The 20375-nt window shown below is 36.3% G+C and overlaps 1 protein-coding gene across 11 annotated transcripts in view; it reads right to left on the bottom strand.

The window, feature by feature from the left end:
• LOC128997732 (tropomodulin-like) overlaps positions 1-20375 on the bottom strand; it is a 145397-nt gene that overhangs the window by 34795 nt on the left and 90227 nt on the right. The window lies entirely within an intron of this gene.

Below are 20375 nucleotides of genomic sequence, written 5' to 3'. Positions count from 1 at the left end.
TAAGGTTCAAATTTAAAGAAAAATACCCACCTATATGATGAACTAAAAAATAACTAAGAACTAAGCAACGATCACATAAGACCAAGAACTAAGCCACACACTTGCACATTCCTGTGTAATTAATGTTAATATTTATTCTGTCTTGTTTATGGTGTTGAACGGTCACGGTAATATTTTTGTACAGTATTTGTATAAATATAAAAGCATATTTTCCTACAGTTACCTGACAAAGGGGCTTTCTTGTACTGATTATAACACTCAAAGTAGCTAATTGCTGCATTTACTTACTTTGGCCGCACTCTTTTTTGCCGGACTCCAGTATTCCAACCAAACAACACAAAATAGTGTAATTTTATTAGGCACGTAATACGTGTTTTTTTTTTATTAAGTTGGCAACACGACTACAATCAGCTGGTGCAGTGTTTCCCATTTCGTTCAACCACAGACAAGGGAGGTTCAACGCATGGATTTGACTTGGTGCACGTGTACAGTGTTTGGAAGACAGTAATTATTATTTTTATTTCTATGCTTTGTAGTAACTGTAGGGAAAATATAATGTGTAATGCAAGTGCACACTAGTTACACAAATAACTATAGGTAACTAATAAGTAACTGAGAGGTGTTAAAAACTCAAACTAAAACTAAAAGTCAAGTAAAAAGTATTGTACCATGTACGGATTGTCATTGAGTGTACGCTTACGTGTATACTCAATGGTATTGTACTATGTAAAAAGCAACGCATTGTACTAAAAACTGTATGGAAATATAATATACATACTGAAAAGATACGTTTGGATTGATCATCATGTATGAAAGTACTTTGTGAAGAGACAGTCCCCTGCTTTCAAATATTAGTGGGCGGAGAATGTCAAAGACTACTGAATAAAACAACAGCCCGCCAAAATGAGGGCACCCTAATGACAGTGATAGGAAAAACAATACAATCATATGATGAAGACAATGATGAACTAGGTCGCGATCGCTTGCCTAGAGTTGTAGTCGTTGGAAATATTACCTTGATAATATTCAATAATTCCACGAACAGTAATCAGTAATGTATTGATGTTTGAGCAACAGACGATCAGAAATAAACATTCCACGCCCGCATAAGGAACCCATAGAAACTGCATGGGAAGAAACGCCTTACGATATCAATAATGCAAGTTGGTATGGTGGTTCAATGTCGCAAGTCAAGTTGTTGACAAATTTCCCTCAACTCTCAAACAATATGAACTTATTTCCTATATAATATATGTGTACACGGTTAGGATTAAGATTGAGAGTACTGTCACAGAAAATATACTACTATTACCAAGATTTTCTGTGGTACTGTGTAGGTTCCATACTGTTTAGTGTAATAAGTGACAGCTGGAAGCACCAGGATCCGACACCGATGTTATGAAGGAGAATACGTATGTATGAAGGAGAATGGAGAATAAGAAGAATGCTAGGGAAGACTGACAAAGCCAAGGCGATCCTGATCTAATAATAACCATGGGAAACATATTATTGGTGTAGATCGATTCGGATACGCAATTATATGACAAGAGACAACTAGTTATATGCCTACACCAGATGTATGTATTTTCACTAGGTACAATTGTAATAATGACTCAGGTGCATTTGAACCCAACAACTAGTTCTGTGTTGGACACTAAAATAAAGTACCAAAGTCATTGCAACGAGATAAATCAAGACAACTAGTTACGACTACAAGTTAACAGGTTTGTCAACGCTGACTATGGTTAACTCCTTCGCTTTTTTGTTTAAGTTTTAGCTACAGTATTATTTTGTATAACAAAAATAAACGGAGGTAAATCGAGCAACCAACAGAGTGAGCTGATGTAAAACAACTATTGTAGCACACTGTGTGAGTAGCTCATTCGGTTATGTTCTATTTGAATATACAGCTGGTCCATATATGGATATCCAAAAGTGTATGGTTGCCATATGTAGACATAACAATGTTTAGAACGATGTAGGTGAACATGTTAGGCAAACACATAGTTTTGCATTCGTTCGATAAACATGACTGTTGTGACTGAGTTAACATGCTTATTGTGTGGTACCAGACTACAATGAAATACCACTGCGCAGTTAAACATGTAGAGGTCCTTGAGTAGACTCTACTCTCTGCTTATAATACCGAGAATTTAAATGATTATACCTACACAGCTGTTATCAATATACAGTACTGGGTGTCCCAAAAAGAATGGATCAAAAGTAAACTTGCATAAATACTTTATTTATTTAAATGTTTTAAAAATTCAAACAGGCTACAACAATGGAACAGCTGATTTCTGTTGAAAGGTACCGAAAGAAACTCTAAGATATCAGCTTTAAAATTAGACTTAGTTGACTCTTCTAGGACATTTGGTGACACGTATATTAAGCTGTAGATATGATCCTTTCTTTTTGGGACACGGTGTATATAAAATCAATATTCTTCCTCTTTACCCTACCTACATAAATACAGTAAAAATATTCTTTTTTGAGTTGATTTTACTTAATTTATCACCCTTTAATTTACAAATATACTGTATTTTTAGAGAGTGCAAATGTATCCAGCACTCAATAAAAGCATCGACGCTGTTTTACGAAGCAATGAAGCAATACCGAGTTTTGAATGATGTTTTTATCAGAAACCTTTGCCTTGTTTACTTCGTTATCAGAGAGACATGTTGAGTGCCTTTCAAGTACTATAGTTTGTGATAGCGAATCATTGGTGTAAACTTAAATATAAAGACAAACTGTTACGTACAATATGCAAATCAGAACGTCAGTTCGACGATGAAACCCTAATTGAGAGCAGTTGTGGAATGTTGTATTTACTGTATACAATTTTGACACTTACAAATGCGAAATTTTACGGCGAAACTTATCATATCAAAGATACGACATTAACCATAAAAGAGCTCAATAATAACACTTCGTCATTGGGTTAACCTCAGTGTTGACTAAAATTCATCCACAATTTTGGATGAACTACCTTTCATAAACAACATTTATAAAAGAGCGGTATTTCTCTTTCCAATATAAGGATTATAAAGGATTATTTACGTTATAAGGGAAGTTTCTCTCTTCCCTAATTAAAATATAATTTTAAAAGGACAACCACATTGCTATGGTAATTGTTTATTGGTTGGGAAGCAAGCAGCTAAGATAACAGGATAGTAATTTTAGATATTACAAATTTAATTCAGTACATTTTCAAGTTGAATTTGTTAATATCATTTTAGCTGAATAATCTAGCAATCAAAGATGACTTAAGTTGCCTCATTTATCAAGTTCAGTGAGATAGCGTGAGTGGATTTACTTGAAGTTCATCGGTAAACGGAACCAAAATTAAATCTGATACGTCTCCTTTAACATTTATAAATCTTTTGTGCTAAGCAATTAAAATCCAGGTTGTCTAACATTTATCAGACAGGACAATCCATCTGAAAGATTTAAGTACTGTACAATGACTAAAATCATATGTAGTAAAATGCATAGCTTGAACTCCCAATCACAGCTATATGGATTGTCTGTCATTTACAATTGAAAACTACCCACCTTGGCAAGAAAACGATTGAGAAGTGTCTACTGGGTTCATTTCACCCACTCCGATGACGGGTCAGACTACAGTTGTTTTGACGTGGGTTACACTGAAATATTCTGGTTGTCGTGGTCATTATTTTGGTTGTATTTTGTCTGCTGGTCATAGAACAGAGATATCAGTTCAGGATATTGTGAAATATATATATATTTTCAACACCATCGAATACAAATTTTAGTTTGGAGCCAAGTAACTCCAGAATAAGAAACTACATCCAGAGATATGATCTTCGATGTTTCATGCTATAATGTAATGCTAACTCAGTTTGAGGTATTTCTGTTGCGCCGTTATGATTGATTTAAATGTTTCGGAGTGTTTTTCAAAGCTATATACAAATAAGACGCGGTACGATGTGATTCAAGGAGCGCGACAAAGAGCGAGGACTGCCACTTCCTGCACTCTCCAAGTAACAGGAAGTTTAAATTGAGCGCAGGAATCGAACCGTGACCAAGGCATACATATGTAAATGGGTTCTTGTGTCACCGCGAGGGACTCTCTCACGGCTTCCGAACAAACAAGAACCTCGCTACCACCGCAACTCTGAGTTGTTTGTTGTCTGTTGGTTGTTGTGTGTTTTCTAGTGGCTTTCTTACATTCAATCTGTGTTAAATGTTGAAGGTGAAAGTTTTTTGTTGACTAAGATCAGGTGGTTCTTTATCCGGGCCAATCAAAAGCGCAGGTCAAGGATAGACGTTGTTAGTTTGCACTTCTTGACACAGTGTGAGAGTTTACTCTATGTAACCATATATTAAACAGCGACCTTAAGCTGAAGACGATTTTAAGGTTATAGTTCCGTCCTGTTTATGAAAAGGTCATTGTTTTTCTTTACTTGTTTTCTTTTTATTTTACTATTTTTAATCCTGTTTTACCCAAATAAAACGAACCATTGCTTGTTCTTTAGCATAGTAAACAAAAAGTAAGGCTCAAATCGTTAAATAGACTCTAAAATATGAGACAACACAGTATTAATCAGCATAATCAGACACTACCAACACACACACGGGTAAAACTTATGATCTTCCAATATAATGACAAGTCTACTTTAAATATGCAAAGTCAATGATGCGTATATTACTATTACCACAGACTGACCATAATAGTCTATTGTCTGTGCTATATCAAAAAGCTGTGGTAGCTTTTTGATGAATTGATTGATAGCTGTGCTTCAACGCGGGTAGAAACGGGGAAACAGGGCCCAAAATTCCCCTTTCGGCACGAGAATATACGACTGCAAAAGCGATGTTTATATTGCATGAACAACACGAGAATGTTATGTCGTGACATAGCGGCTGTTGTATGAGGAGTGAAAGTAAGGAAACTGTTTGTCAGCTAATTGGTAATTGGTAATTGGCAACTGGTAATTGGCAATTGGTCGGAAATGACAGAACCTCGCCTGCAACTAATTAGCTTCTCCACAGCACATGTGGCAAAGCTCGAGGTAACTGTACTTTTCGACATTTAGTAACTCTTTTAATACACTACTTGAATAGATACAATTTCGATACTATTCTTGAGATTTGAGGATCTTAGATAGAACTCTGTCTTATGTTAATTCGTCACAATAAACAATCGGAAATAAAAAATTAAAAAATTAATCTTTCTATTAATATTTATTGTGTTTCAACGCAGCAGGTATTTTTACAGTTTTTGTAAGGGGGCGGCCCAAACTCTGGACTTGTTACTTTATTATGTACTATGTAGTCGACCTTTTGCTAGATCATCCTTATCGAGGTGGATTGTAAAGTAAACGTCTACACGTAACCAAATATCTCCATGATACTTAACCCATTTTGATAAACAGACGGATGGTAAAACGAATCACCTACTATAATAATCCAAGAAAATGTAGTCATCTTAAAAATATCTCCATAGTGAGAAATTCCCCAACATGTAAATAAGGACACGTATACCTTTCTTTCTTGTTTGCTTGATCGTAGGCTGGACTAAACGTATACTAAAAAATACACAAGAAAAAATGTTAGAACACAAAGCAACCATTTAAAATTTGTAGGAGGTTGTTTTATTTTAACATTTTAGGGTACCATACAGTCAACGTTGAAATTCAGACTAAAGAGACTTTTCATTAATGAGTCTTAATGTTTAAACTGTAAGTACCTACGTGACCTAATGGTAAATTTGGTTAACTTGTAAACTTATAATTCATTCTAAAAATATATATGACACAGTTTACCATCATAATCATTTAGAACTTATTTTGCTGTAGTTTCCTTAAACAGCTTAATATTGTAGACAAGCATAACACCGTAGAAAAGTACATCATTCTATAGTAGTTAGGTTTATGTATCTTATTTGTGTCATAAAAAAGAGTCAATACCATAAATTAGAATTGCCCTTATTAAACTCAACCACATTCTATGGATATACACCGTGTCCCAAAAAGACTGGATCATATCTACAGCTTAATATATGTGTTACCAAAGGTCCTAGAAAAGTCAACTATGGCTAATTTTAAAGCTGATATCTTAGAGTTTCTTTCGGTACCTTTCAACAGAAATCAGCTGTTCCATTGCTGTAGCCTGTTTGAATTGTTTTAACATTAAGCTGCAATATCGTAAATGGAGTTGCAGTTGAAAGCACAGGGTATTGAATGGTTTATAAAGATAAAATCTGTGGTATGATTTCTTTAGGTCTTGGGGTTTGTGAAAGATCAAGTGTGTCTATCGCTCATTCATCTCAATTAGGTATAGATCAATTTAAAGCAAAGATAAGGGAAGCCTTTGGAAAAAATACACCACAATGTGCAGTCAGAGCTGGAACATTGACTTGACATTCTTTGACTAAATAGCGGAGAACATGTAGAGATTAGGTAGTGAAACAATGGTAGGGAAAACTTATTAAGTTAAGGAAAAAGTTGTATATAAAGTAAACTTTTAATCTTTAATAATAAAGTATTTATGCAAGTTTACTTTTGATCAATTCTTTTTGGGACACCCGGTATATATCTAACCCATCTTAACGTAGGATTTGTTCAATGCCGTCTTACTTCTACTTTCGGATACAATAATCTTTTCCTGGTAGCCTTGAGGAAGCAAGATACACAAAGACACTTCTTGGTTGATTATTTCCAAGTTTTACTTGAAATGCCTATAAATAGCTATATTGTTAAAATTGAATTTGAAGGAGATTCCTTTTTTCACCAAGTAAATCCAAATTGCTTGAAGAGGCGTTGAAATAAATAACAAACAGGCTGCATGTTTAGAGCCAACTACGAATATTAACGAATTAATCATCTTACCCTATTTTAGTAGTCAATAAAACGATAAACAATGCAATATATTCTTAACGTTTAATTGATTATACATTATTTTTTAAATATTGGACTCGTATTTCCAGTTAGAGTGAGTGGAATGAAACTCTTTTGCACAAAAGTTGTGTATATCGTTGGAAACTCGAAAAGTGCGTGTGTTAGGTATGTTGTTTGGCACACTTTGTTAAATCAAAGGTATACAAAACTTTATTTACGTGCGAATTTGATGTTTTCAAACCCGAATTATCGAAAAGTTGTGAATTAAGAACCGGAGGAATATCTGATGATAAAATAATCCCAACGAATTAAACAGGTTTATGATATTTTTTAGATTTTAGAGTTTTTTGAGTAAACTATGGAAAGCTTTTATTTTGTATAGTTTACTAGGACAAGAATCATTAACGTTAACGAGTGACTAACAAGACTAGACGCTCGTTAGATGCAAAGCATATCGACGCCGACGAGTGACGCTTTTATTAGTAATGCGCACTGTGTCTGTGACCATAGTGATAGATATGGTACCGTTACGACTGACGTCACGTTATAACAACAGTCTCCAAGTAACAATCACAGGCAGATGCAGTCATTTGTCAAACACGAACTGGCGGTATATATGTTGTCCAACGTCTACCGTAACACCTCGAACTGGCGATAGATGTTGTCTACAACCATCCGCGACGACACGAACTGGCGATGTTGTCTACCGCCATCCGCGACAACACGACCTAGCGATGTTGTCTACCGCCATCCGCGACAACACGATCTGGCGATAGTTGTTGTCTACCACCATCCGCGACAACACGACCTGGCGATGTTGTCTACCACCATCCGCGACAACACGAACTGGCGATAAATGTTGTCTACCACCATCCGCGACAACACGAACTGGCGATAAATGTTGTCTACCACCATCCGCGACAACACGAACTGGCGATAAATGTTGTCTACCACCATCCGCGACAACACGACCTGGCGATGTTGTCTACCACCATCCGCGACAACACGAACTGGCGATAAATGTTGTCTACCACCATCCGCGACAACACGAACTGGCGATAGATGTTGTCCATCGTCAACCACGACAGCACGAACTGGCGACATATGATGACTATCGTCATCTGCGACAAACTAAACTGGCGATATATGTTGTCCACCACCAACCATAACACAACGAACTGGCTTACAACGAAGATGTTGCTTACCGTCAAAAACGATTTTGCGAACTGGCGATTTGTTGCCCATCGTCAACCGCGACAACACGGGCTTGTCATAGATGTGGTCGGCCGTCAACGTCAACCGCGTGAGCACGAGCTGGCTTCATATGCGGTACACAGTTGACCGCCAACGATCACACGAATCACTGTTTTCAACTTAACGCTTGATCTGCGAAGCGTGACTGTCAAGTGGTTCCGTTTATGGAACGGAAAATTGTTTCGGTTCGATAGTTCAATACTGGAAAAGAAAAGCGGGACTAACAATAGGGGAGAAGCGTTGGGAGTCGTTTTTATACACGGTAGTATTCTTCGTTGATTTGTCAATAAAATTGTATGCACGTCTTTTTACTCTACTTCAGATCTTACAATGAAATGAAAAATATAATTGCAAGGTCCGAATTCAATGTTGTCATGTAAGAACATTAGAGTTTAAGCATATCTAAGGAGAAAAGCATACTTTCGAAGAATATAGCCGCAAATTCTGTAAAATATTTTAATTATGTAGAACTAGATACTACGGCGACTCCAGAACTCCCAAGGTAGAGATTGTGATTGTCACCATTCCCTCGGTCCTCGTTTGTGGAGGATTTGCAAGTGTGTCGATTCACATGGGCACTTTCACGGCCATGCGTTCCAGCCGGTAAAAGATAAGCCGAAAATCGATTAAGTACGAATAATAAGAAGAAAGTGAACCCGAACCGACGCTTCGTCGTTGACTTTCAACTCTCGTTAGCAAGCAGAACCAGACCACATTGGGTCATGATCATGAACGTGCTTGGCTGACACAAGGGTTTGGCTTGGGGCCTTAACCGATCTCGCCACCTTGACTCTCACCTCGGACCTTGGAAACATATGGTAGAACTCACGAATCATATCATTTGTTCGTCTCATGTTCAAAGTGTCAAAAGAATCACTTGGCTGAGCGTCCGTCGTTATCGCGAAACCAAATCAAGAGAGCCTAAGCTATGGATTATTCTAACTGAGTTAGGTAAAGTAAAATAAGATGTAAGGGGTTAGGTTCGAAATGATCAGGTAGAAAGTTAAACATTTAAATTGGAAAATGTAGACAACCAAGGTCATATTGTGTAACATCGCTGAAAAATTGAGGCTGCCACACACATTGTCATCAAGCAATAATGTCGAAACATACTAAATAATATGCTCTTTCATTATAATAAAGTCGACAAAATTTTTGTCTAGATAACGTCCAACGAAATACTCGGTATCAAGTGACTACTTTGTTACATATACTTGTAAGTCATTAACATAACTGTAACAGTATCTGCCTTGAGTTCGAGAAGAAAGCAGCTTGTTTGTGAACAGGTGCTGATATCCATATGAGTGACGGGCGATGGACCAGGACCACCCAACAGTGATGGATCTTGTCACAATGGAGGTCGTTAGGAACTCCAGGCTCCGGACGTGATGGCGAAGGCCTTTCCCCGACACCGAGTGAGAGGAAGGAAGATCTGGGATTCGCTTAATTGCTAGTCGTGGTAATTCATAATTGCGCAAGAATTCTCCATTGTTTTCTCCAGAAAGTAGTGTTTCCTCTCGCCTTCAGACTGCAGGTGGATTGGACAAAAGCCGGGTGGTTTCTCCCAGGCTGCAGGATGTATAGATCTTTGGTCAAACAAATCCACAAAGGCCCATTTTATGATGTTATATCAGTCTAAAACCCCACTTTATTCAGTTAAGCCTGATAGGGAAATTGAAGGACATAGTAATTGAGAAATTCGGGAAATTGTTCTTAATTAAAGATAGAAACCCCGAAAATTTCATTTATTTGAGCGATATTAGCTAAAAAGGTAATCATATACGGCAACCAGTAGTTAATAGTCTATAATTTTACGATTTAAATATATACTTTCCTAGTACTTCTGGATATTGAATTATATTCCTTAAATTAATATGGCCTTGCCAATACACTTTTAAATGGGCTACATTTAGTTACAACCAAAATTGTACTTGAATTTGAGTAACTTATAATGTGACTGTTAACACATAAAATACTATTTTTGGGGAATGTTAATTGTTTTAAATTTATTATTACTTGAACTACCCCATCCCTTCTCATCCTATTAGCCATTCGTTAAAATTTCACCAGAAATAAAAGGGTGGAATAACAGTTTATGTAAACATTCCCGTGTAAATATACAGTATATTTGAAATGAAATTTTTCATTGCACCAACTTTGTTGTACAAATTTAGATGAACAATATACTTCACTCGATGGTGTTTTAGTTGGCACTTTAAACACCGCTTCCTGCTATCTCACCGCAGGCACTGTTGCCTTTTTACTGTATCTTTTTCAATCGTTATCTTGTTTTATTTCTTTAAAGCAAAGTATTTATTATTCGTTGAGTTTTCTTCGGTAATTTTTAGTTTTTTAGCTGTTTTATCAAAGATACGACACGAATTTATATTTTTTCACTCACGATTTTAACATCACATTATTGAATACATTCAAACATTAGAAATATCACAATTATTGATCCAGCAAAAGCCAAGAACGATTCGGAATAAGTGAATGTCCGTGGGTAAACATATCTGGAGACACGTGTTAGAGTGAGGAGCCTGTAGCCTGTATGGAGCACGAGGCCATCATGAAGGCCTTGAGGCCACTTCCCGCTCTACAGTGTATATCACATCATCTCTAGCTCTACAAGGCCTAACATCACATTGAGCACCGAGTTTTTAAAAGTTGCTGGAAGATACTCATCGTTCTACTATCAACAGTGTTGTAAACATTGTAAGGGTAGCAATGGGATATAGTGCTCGCCTCATATCTGAAGGTTGCTGGTTCAATCCCTAGCGGAGTCGATTCTGAACACAAGTGTCTTTTGTCATGTCAATGATGGTCATCAATGATGTGCTCAGACAAGAGGTTATGTTACTAACAACACTGGGGTTTGGACCGCACCATTACAAAAAACCTGATACGTATACGTATCAGAAACGCAGCAACATACACATGAAGATAAACAGATTTCTATATTTTAATTCACTGCAATAATATGCTTAAGTTTGGCAAAAGAATTGCTACGAATTAAGGACAACTTGGTATTTCAAAGTTTCAACGTGGGGATAAACAAATTGTATTTGTTGGTCTCCACAGCGACGATAACAACTTTAAATTGTTTATATTTGATTTACTTACGTAACTCTAATGTTACTGTTTGTTTACCACAACACAGCCAAAACAAGTTAATAAGGGTAATTTGTATAACCAAGGTAATTTATTATTTTTTGTTATACGCCGATGTTGTAGAAAATAAGTAACACTAAATATTGGGTATATTAGTGGATTTCGACTGTACTGTAACTTTAAAACAGCTAAAAGAATGTTAGGGCATGCTCCGTTGCGAAAGTTAAGTATACCAATACTTCAACACAATTATTTTGTTTACTTTAAAACAATTGGAATAATAAATTCACAAGTATTTATAAAATATCTAAGTCTTAATGCAAAAGGACGCAAAGACATTCAGCATCTGCACAAATCTCACAGAACCTTCGTGTGGGCTGCACACCGGCTCTACTCATTTGCACTTGAATTTTTCAAGAAAACAAGTTCTAGAAGTTTCCTTGGTTTTATTGCAGTGTTATTTGCATATTCCCCAAGTTACACAATATTCAAACGAGAATCTATGTAAAGGTGGTCGGTCTAAAGCTCTCATTGAAACACATCATCTGGTCCTGTTATACGTTCTATTTATAAAATAAAGAGACTTTATATGTTTTTAAATTTTTACTGACAATATGCAATATAATTTTAAATCGTCATGTAAGGTGAATCTCTTTTAAATAATTCAACAATGAACGCCCACTATCAAGGGGACCGAACTCAACATTCTTGTTCCGTTTTATATGTGTTTCAAGATCAATAGGCCTACTTATTATCGTGTTGGATCATCCCGGGAGTTGACGTTCAGGTTGACCTTACATTTGTCGAGGATGATCAGTGGTCGGTCCCAGCAGTTAGAGGGTTCGGGTAAGACTGACTGCCCGGCGTTTGCTCCGATTCAGAATTATCAATCTCAGGATATAAAGGAGCGTTACAAAGATAATTATGTAGTTAGGTTAGGATTGGATATTATATGTTAGGATAGGTTTTACGTTAGGTTTGACCCCGACTCTATATACAAAGGACATTCCTTAATAGTGTTGTGATTTTAAATCGAAGTTCATGCTGCAATTTAAATACGCCATCGACGCTGTTCCTGCACATTGGTACCGGTATCCTCACGTTTACGTATATTTAAATTGTTGGCCCAAGAACTAAAACAGATTAGCTAGGGGACTATTTGTCCAGCACCTCCAAAATATTGTACGAGTCGCCTTTTACCAATAGATCCTGGCCTGGTCGTCCTAACCTTCGGACTCCAGCGAAAAGTGACTAGTTCGATTCCCGATACATCCGTAACAATGCCCTCACCATATCATTATACGTTTGGGTCTAGTAAGTTTTCCCTTAAAACGATTAAGTTTGTTATCTCTTGACAAAACTTCACTGGCGTAAACAGAGAACACATCTACAAACGCCGTGATTGTTGAAGCGGGTGCATACGAACCGAGCACCATGTCTTAATCCTCAATAGGGTCACCCCATTATCTAAATGTGTGATAATAAGTTGGATTTTATTCATTAATTTGTCACCCTTTGTTTAATCAACCATGAGATTTCTCGGAAGGGTAGATGTGCGTAGTTGAGGGGCGTCCATCTCGATCTCTCTCCCATGTGATCGGTTTATGTGTCGACCTCCATTTTGGAGCTCGGTTCGAGTGCTCCCGTTGAAGCAGCAGTAGGTTGGTAGGTGTAGGTGGAAGGTGTCACACTAAGGCCATCCGCGTGTCATCTGGTCACGTCTTCGTGAGTGACACACGCTGCGTGACGCGTTACGTACGAGTCAGCTGACTTGAGCCGCGTGAGGAATATCCGGGAATTATAGGAGTTTCATTGTCCATCAGGAATCAAGCACATTTGTTATTTCGTGATCTTGATCGTACTTTAATACTCGTTTCTGCCGTTTCTTTGACCGTCAATGTCGAATTGATTGCGCTCAGATTACTACCTACTACGAATTATATACACTGGCTTTTATTTGTTTTTATTTATTTATGCCAACGGACATCTTAATTTTTTTATTGTAACATACTAATTAAGTACAAAATACTTAGGGTGGCCAATACTAAAACATTTACAACAACAAGACCAGTTAAGTATCTATGCTGTAATAGTAAGTTGTAGGTTTTAGCGAATTTCCCTATAGGGAAGTAGCTATTACCGTAGGTGGCACGGTAAGACCTAGTCCCGGGACCGATTTACTTTTTCATTTTGATGTCCCCAGAGGCCAAAAACACCATTCGTTCAAATTTTTATATATGTATATATATATATATATATATATATAGACTTATATATATATACGTCCGTGAACGCGATAACTTGAGTAATTTTTGTCCGATTTTGATGAAATTTGGTTTAAAGGTGTAAAGTGGGATAAACTTGAATGAGTTCGCGAATCAGCACGATCGGACCATGGGAACGTGGCTTTACGGGGGGTTTTATGGGGTAAAAATTGGTTTTTCTCACTTTTGACCCTCAAAACACAAAATTTCCCGATTTCTCTTTAGACCTTTCTAAAGAGCTTAAAAAAACAAATAATTTAGTATATAAAAGTATTTTTGTTCGATTATTAGTGACGAAAAAAATTAAAAAAATTGTAAATTTAAAATTCCCATGTTATTCTTATGAAGAATATTGTCAAATGTTGTAGTTTGCTTGTTTATGGATACATTTTGATCAAACTTGGCAAATTTATTTATTTTGTACTAAGCTATCAATATTTTACTCAAAAACACACTTTATTAGTTTCCTTGTAGCAGCAAACCTAGGTACTCGTTAAACCTAATGTTATTAAAATATATTAAACTTAAAATCAATTCAGACAAATGGAAATTCGCTTAGTCGGCAGGTTTGCTGCGGCGGGGGTATTTCTTTATATTTGTATACAAAAAATCATCTTCCGAAACTTGTTATTTACACTTTATAATATAAACATTTGTATGAAAGATTTGAAAATGATGACGATTTCAACGAATCACATAGGCCCAATCGCAGACTTCGGTGTCGGTGCCGAGAAATATGACTCTATATAAATGTATCCCGGCCATATGTATAATACAAACAAACGACCTAATAACATGTGATACCAAATAGAATCATTTAATAAGCTGATACTAAATCCCACCTTCTCTAAGACAATGATCTATGGATATATTGTTTGTAGGAACTAGAAAGGCTCTTCTGAACAATTGTATTTCTACATCAACGTCTTCAATTGGGCCATAGACAAAAGGAATTAAATATAGACTGTCAGCCGTGCTGTGGTTATCATGGCTACCATAGGTTCTGGCGCACACCGCTGGGAGGGCCATGTAGTTTTCGTAGCGCGTACGCCATAACTACATGGTGCTCCCAGTGGTGTGCGCCAGAAACTATGATAACCGCAGCACAGCTGACGGTCTATATTTAATTATTTTTGTCTATGATTGGGCTTAATGTTGAAATCAACATCTCTAATTCCTATTTATCGTTTAGGGAGTTGTTACAGTAAATATGACGATATTGGAAAGTGTTGGAAATGTATGTTAAGTTAAATTCATGTGATAGCGTTAAATGCTAATCAAGAAGTTTTATTTAGCATTGCTCAGCTCTAATATAGCCTACAATATTCAAGAAAATCTGAGATTTTTATAATGTAATTTCAGTTGTGATTCGAAACAAAACTAAATCGGTTGAATACATTTTAAACTAAATACTATTACCCCGAGTAAGCAGACAAGTCGAAGAAGCGTTTATAGTTTACGATTGTTTGGAATTTCGCTATACCTTTGTTATAGTTGAATATTTTCTGTTCATTGGTGGTTATAGAACCTTTTATTACTCACTCGAGAAGCTCACTATGTAGTAATAGGTCAATTGTTTTCAACTAATCGTAGTTGGCCAAAACAATATTTGTATTGGTTTTGTAGTATAGTATCAAGTTAGTCATCATTCCAAAAACAACTTATATGTACATGAATAATCAAAATATACATGGACTAGCTTGGACTTTGTATAAATACAAGCAGTGTGGTTGATTATTTTTAGACTAACACACACGGGGACGTCAATTGTATTTTGCAGGTGTTTAATATTCTGCCATATTCTGCTCAGGTGACAAGTACGCAATAGCTTGTTGGGGGAACGAGCTGCTAGTGGTTAGAGCGTGGGACTTAGGCTTCTAGGATCCCGGGTTCAAATCCCGTCAATTCACCAATGGATAATGCCGCAACCCCTAGGTCGTAATGTGAAAAACAATTCCGAGCTCGCACCTAGCGTCCTAGGAAAAATGACTTGTCAGAACCTCTATTTAGAAAATGTCAGGTTGTTCCAGAAATTATGGTCTTCAGAGGTGCAAGTGAGTCAAGTGTACCCTAGGACAAGACTAGACCATTTTCCATATAAATTTAAAATATATTTTTATAGGGCAAGTTTTTTAATGAAAATTAACGTAGCCTAAAGAGTGCGGTAATACGAGAATTGCCGATTTCTTCCGATTTCGCCAAATTGTTGACCAAGCCAGAGTGCAACGGCAACCTGTTGTTTACTATCGCACATTTTGAGTAACATCAACACTCAGCTAGGAAGATAATATAATTTTAAACTAGAACAATCTCTGTACTCTGTGAGTAGCTCATTTAACTTCATACAACATGTCCTTTTTTATAACTTGTTTGCTAAAGCTGTTCCAAAGTTCCATATGGTTGGGTTGTCTACATTATTCAAAAGTCAATGCTTCTATATTCTACATAACGGAAACCCTCATACGATAAAATGTCAGGTTTTGCAACTTAAGTCTTCCTCGTATTTCTGAAAGGACAAATGAGTCTGGTAGTTGGTTCTACCCACTCGATGGGTCGGAGTTGGCTAGGTTGGCGGTTGATATTGAATTGACCTCACTTGACCTAGCAGATGAATACTGTCATTGACTGTATATATCACTAGAGCCGCTACAACAGGTTCGCCGCCTTGTACGCGGAATCATGCTGTAAGCATCGTCACGTTCTCCGAATGCAAAAGGTACAAACGGAAATGACTCATTTGTTTGAATACGTGGTTGGAGATTGTGAGTTTATGGTATCGAGGAAATTGTTACATGCCTACTGTTATTGTGTTGTAAAATGTCCTACTAAACACGATTGAATTTACATCACCAAGTTCTAGATGTGGTAGTGTGCGTGTGCCACACCAACAGTTTTAGATAAGCTAACGTGAAATCTGTTAATAATATACGAAAAAAGTTTCATTAGATGTAAGTATTTTTGATATTAACCAACGAAACTATAAAAAAAAACCACCGTCACAGCAAACTAGCATACTAGATGAATTTTCGATTCCTTCATTGGATTCAGTGGCGGTCCCAGGGGGGATGGGAGGGATATAACCCCCCACCCCCGAAATTTGTTATATTTCATTAGCTTTTGTTATATTATAACATAAATACTATTACCTGAGCATAATTTAGAGCTAAATTACGTATAAAAATACGTTTTTAGGCTTTAAATTCCACATTTCCCCGGACCCCCCTTTTTTGGGGGGATATTCCATACCCCGGTGATCATCCCCTCCCCCGAAATTATATCCTGGGACCGCCACTGATTGGATTTTTACCCAAACCAGCTCAAGACTAAAGGAAATACATACCGGGAACCGTGCTTGATAGTCTGCTCAAAGGTATTACGGTTTGATGCTACAATAACACGTAAATTTAGTTTTCTGTTAAATTTAAAACGCATATCACCAAAACAAAGATATTTGCGAACGTTTTGAACACATACCTATAAACAACCAATATACCTATTATAAGTAATAATAGTTTATTTGTATTATGAAACCCACTAGATACGACACTAGGAAAATTAAATAATAATTTAATGTTTAATCCTCCTAGAGACGACATAATTTGTTTGGTGTTTAACATTTTGAATAAATATATTCGTATTAATATCAATTACGCAAATTATAAATTTAGAATGATAATGTAGTGAACTACATTGTGTTCTTAAGCAAAATATTAAATACTATTTCATAAAATCTTTAACATTTTGTCGAACAAGGTTAAACTTGATTTTTAGGTTGAAACATCTTCCCACCATAAAACCCTCTCCTTGGGTTTTACTACCGTGGCTGTAGATTTGTTTATGTTCGTCCTTCAAGGCATTCAATCTTTCGGTAGAGGAACTTTCACTACGTCCTTGCAACAATCCTCAAAACTGGGGTGATAGGTGGCTGACCAGTAAAGTATCAAGTGAAGTGTGATGGGAGTTTCTTAGCTTTTATTGTATGCAAATATACAGGGTGACCGTTAAGTCTTAGGACGACTTTATAACTTTTAAACGACAAACGATATCACAACCACATTTGGTATACCGTTACTGGAAATTGTAAGCTACTTTTCTGTGTACATGGTGGTCGGATATCACCTTTGGGGGACGGCCCGTCGGGGGTCAGAAGAAAATCTTTAATGACAGCCTATGTTGAGTTGTACATCATTTTAAAGGTCTACTTCAACTGAAAACAATGCCACAAACCGCACTTCAAAAGGTTGATCCTGCGCAAAATGGCAGATGTTCAAAGATTTTCAAAATTAGCCAATTTCTTTAAATTAAAACACTTTTTTAAATCTTTAAACAACTGTCATTTTTTAACGGATGGTCCTTTTGAAGTACGGTTTGCGGCATTGTATTCTACTAATAAATACCTTTAATTTGATGTGCATATCAACCTATGCTTCCATTCAAGATTTACTTCCGACTCCTAGTGGGCCGTCGCCCTGAAGAGTTATTTGGATCACCGAATGTGAAGTTATGGAGATAATTTTAAAGGGAATTTTAAGCAAAGAAGAATGGTGCAAACCGTACTTCAAAAGGACCATCCGTTAAAAAATGACAGTTGTTTAAAGATTTAAAAAAGTGTTTTAATTTAAAGAAATTGGCTAATTTTGAAAATCTTTGAACATCTGCCATTTTGCGCAGGATCAACCTTTTGAAGTGCGGTTTGCGGCATTGTTTTCAGTTGAAGTAGACCTTTAAAATGATGTACAACTCAACATAGGCTGTCATTAAAGATTTTCTTTTGACCCCCGACGGGCCGTCCCCCAAAGGTGATATCCGACCACCATGTACACAGAAAAGTAGCTTACAATTTCCAGTAACGGTATACCAAATGTGGTTGTGATATCGTTTGTCGTTTAAAAGTTATAAAGTCGTCCTAAGACTTAACGGTCACCCGTTTACCTACACTTTTAGTTTTGGCAGGAGACTTCTCTGTTCAACCGACAACATAGTACAGCCAGTATAGGCGCAGTATCTGGGATTTGATGATTAATTCGACAACAATTATCGGGGTGGATTCTTTATATTGTGCAGTTTAATATGTATTATGATACTATTGTATTTTAATCCAATCTAAATTCTAAAGGATTTTACTACAACAAGGATCCTATCCAACATAAATTATGAATAATCTTTTTAAAAGCGTAACAACTACTGAAAACTCACTTATATAAATTAATACAATCGGAATTGCTAAGATTTTTGTTCGATTAACTGCTGATATGTAATGTTTTCGTGGTAAATTTAAGCTAGGAGGTTGGTAAGACCCCCGTGTCTGAGGCCAAGAATGGGCCGTTGGTGTTGTGCCAGCGGTTCACAGTCAACAAATGAAATGTCCACAACGAAACTTCTTGTTTAGAAAACACGTAATAACAACACTTAGTTAATTTGGTCGAGCTAACATTACAAATCAAATTTAATATTAGATTTATGTAGCAGTAAAGTTTGTAGACTAAACAATCCATATGTGTAACCGTGAATCGTGATGATAAAGGGGTGTGGTCTGAAAACAAGATTTTGGAATATTTACGTTACCAACAATCCATTTTAAACGACGGATTTGTTTGATCATTGTTCAGACTATAAGGTAATGAATTGTTTTGGTTACGTTAAAAAAAATACGTTACTTTATGAAGGATGTTTCGTTACTGCATGAAGAATTTTGATCAATTTTCAATATTTTGAAACCGAGTCCAAATTCCAATTATATAGCTTTCTAACATTAGCCATACGATTAAAAGGAACTTTATAAAAGGGGACTTGTAGTAAAATCTAATATTACATGAACTATAATTCAATATGAAAATACCGCATAAGCCTTAAAATCGAGAATAACTTAATTGTTTGAACATGGCCACTTTCAGCTGTGTCAGTTCTATTAGCTTTTGTAAATAATTTTACGCTACACTACACTGTTTCAACGAACTTCCCACGCAAGGATTTAGTCCAGAAAACAGCTGTTTGCCGCCAGCTTAATCAAATGGGGTTTCATTACGTACTGTTGTACTGTAATGAGTTTTTATCGAACACCAACCAGCTGATTATATTTGCAACGAGTGGCTATAAACAAAAACATAACCTCTCTTAGAGGTCATGACTGAAAACAAAGAACATTGTAATTTCTTTAGTCAGTGGGAATACGCTGTATAAGGATTTGTACAAAAATTTTGGTTAAGTTAGCTTATAGTATTATGTCGTAAAATATCATATAGTACTCGTCCAAAATCTGTTTACCAGACTCGTATGGTAATCCCGCACGGGAACGCGCGCACACGTCCGGTAAACTGCTATTTTCAGGACCATTAACGTAATATACTATTACAAGAGGTATGAATCAATTGTACACTGTTTATTATTCATTAGTTGACCAACACCGACTGAGCAAAACCTACGTGACTTCGCAATAAATTTACGCGATGAAAACATAAAGTAGGCGTTCCATGTTTATTAATGAATATTTGTATAGAGTTCGTCCATTGATGAGACATGATTTATTTTGCAGCTTACTTGTATTAGATTTTCTTTGATCTCATGCTTTAATCAATGATTTGAAATACATGGTATAGCTCAGGAAATGAAAATAATTCAGCTAATTGATTAACGATATAGCAGAGTCTTTTTTGTTTAGGATGGCTTAAAATGTTGATTTAGATTTTTGCAGTTTTTATTGAATCACAAAAAGCATGAAAATAGTTTTCTTCCATCTTACCCCTATGCCAAATAGAAGCATTGGGATAGTCTGCTGAACTAAAAGAAAAATACATTGGGAATAAAAAAAGATTAATAACCCTACTTTACTTCGGGATGCATTGTGGTGAATGTTACAAGACCTCTAGAATAAGTCACCTTTGTT

The sequence above is a fragment of the Macrosteles quadrilineatus genome, unplaced genomic scaffold, assembly GCF_028750875.1.
Source record: "Macrosteles quadrilineatus isolate MER2022 unplaced genomic scaffold, UCM_ALF_1.0 Scaffold_7__1_contigs__length_78375512, whole genome shotgun sequence".
NCBI classification, from domain to species: Eukaryota; Metazoa; Arthropoda; class Insecta; order Hemiptera; family Cicadellidae; genus Macrosteles; species Macrosteles quadrilineatus.
This window is presented reverse-complemented; position numbering and strand designations above follow the sequence as displayed.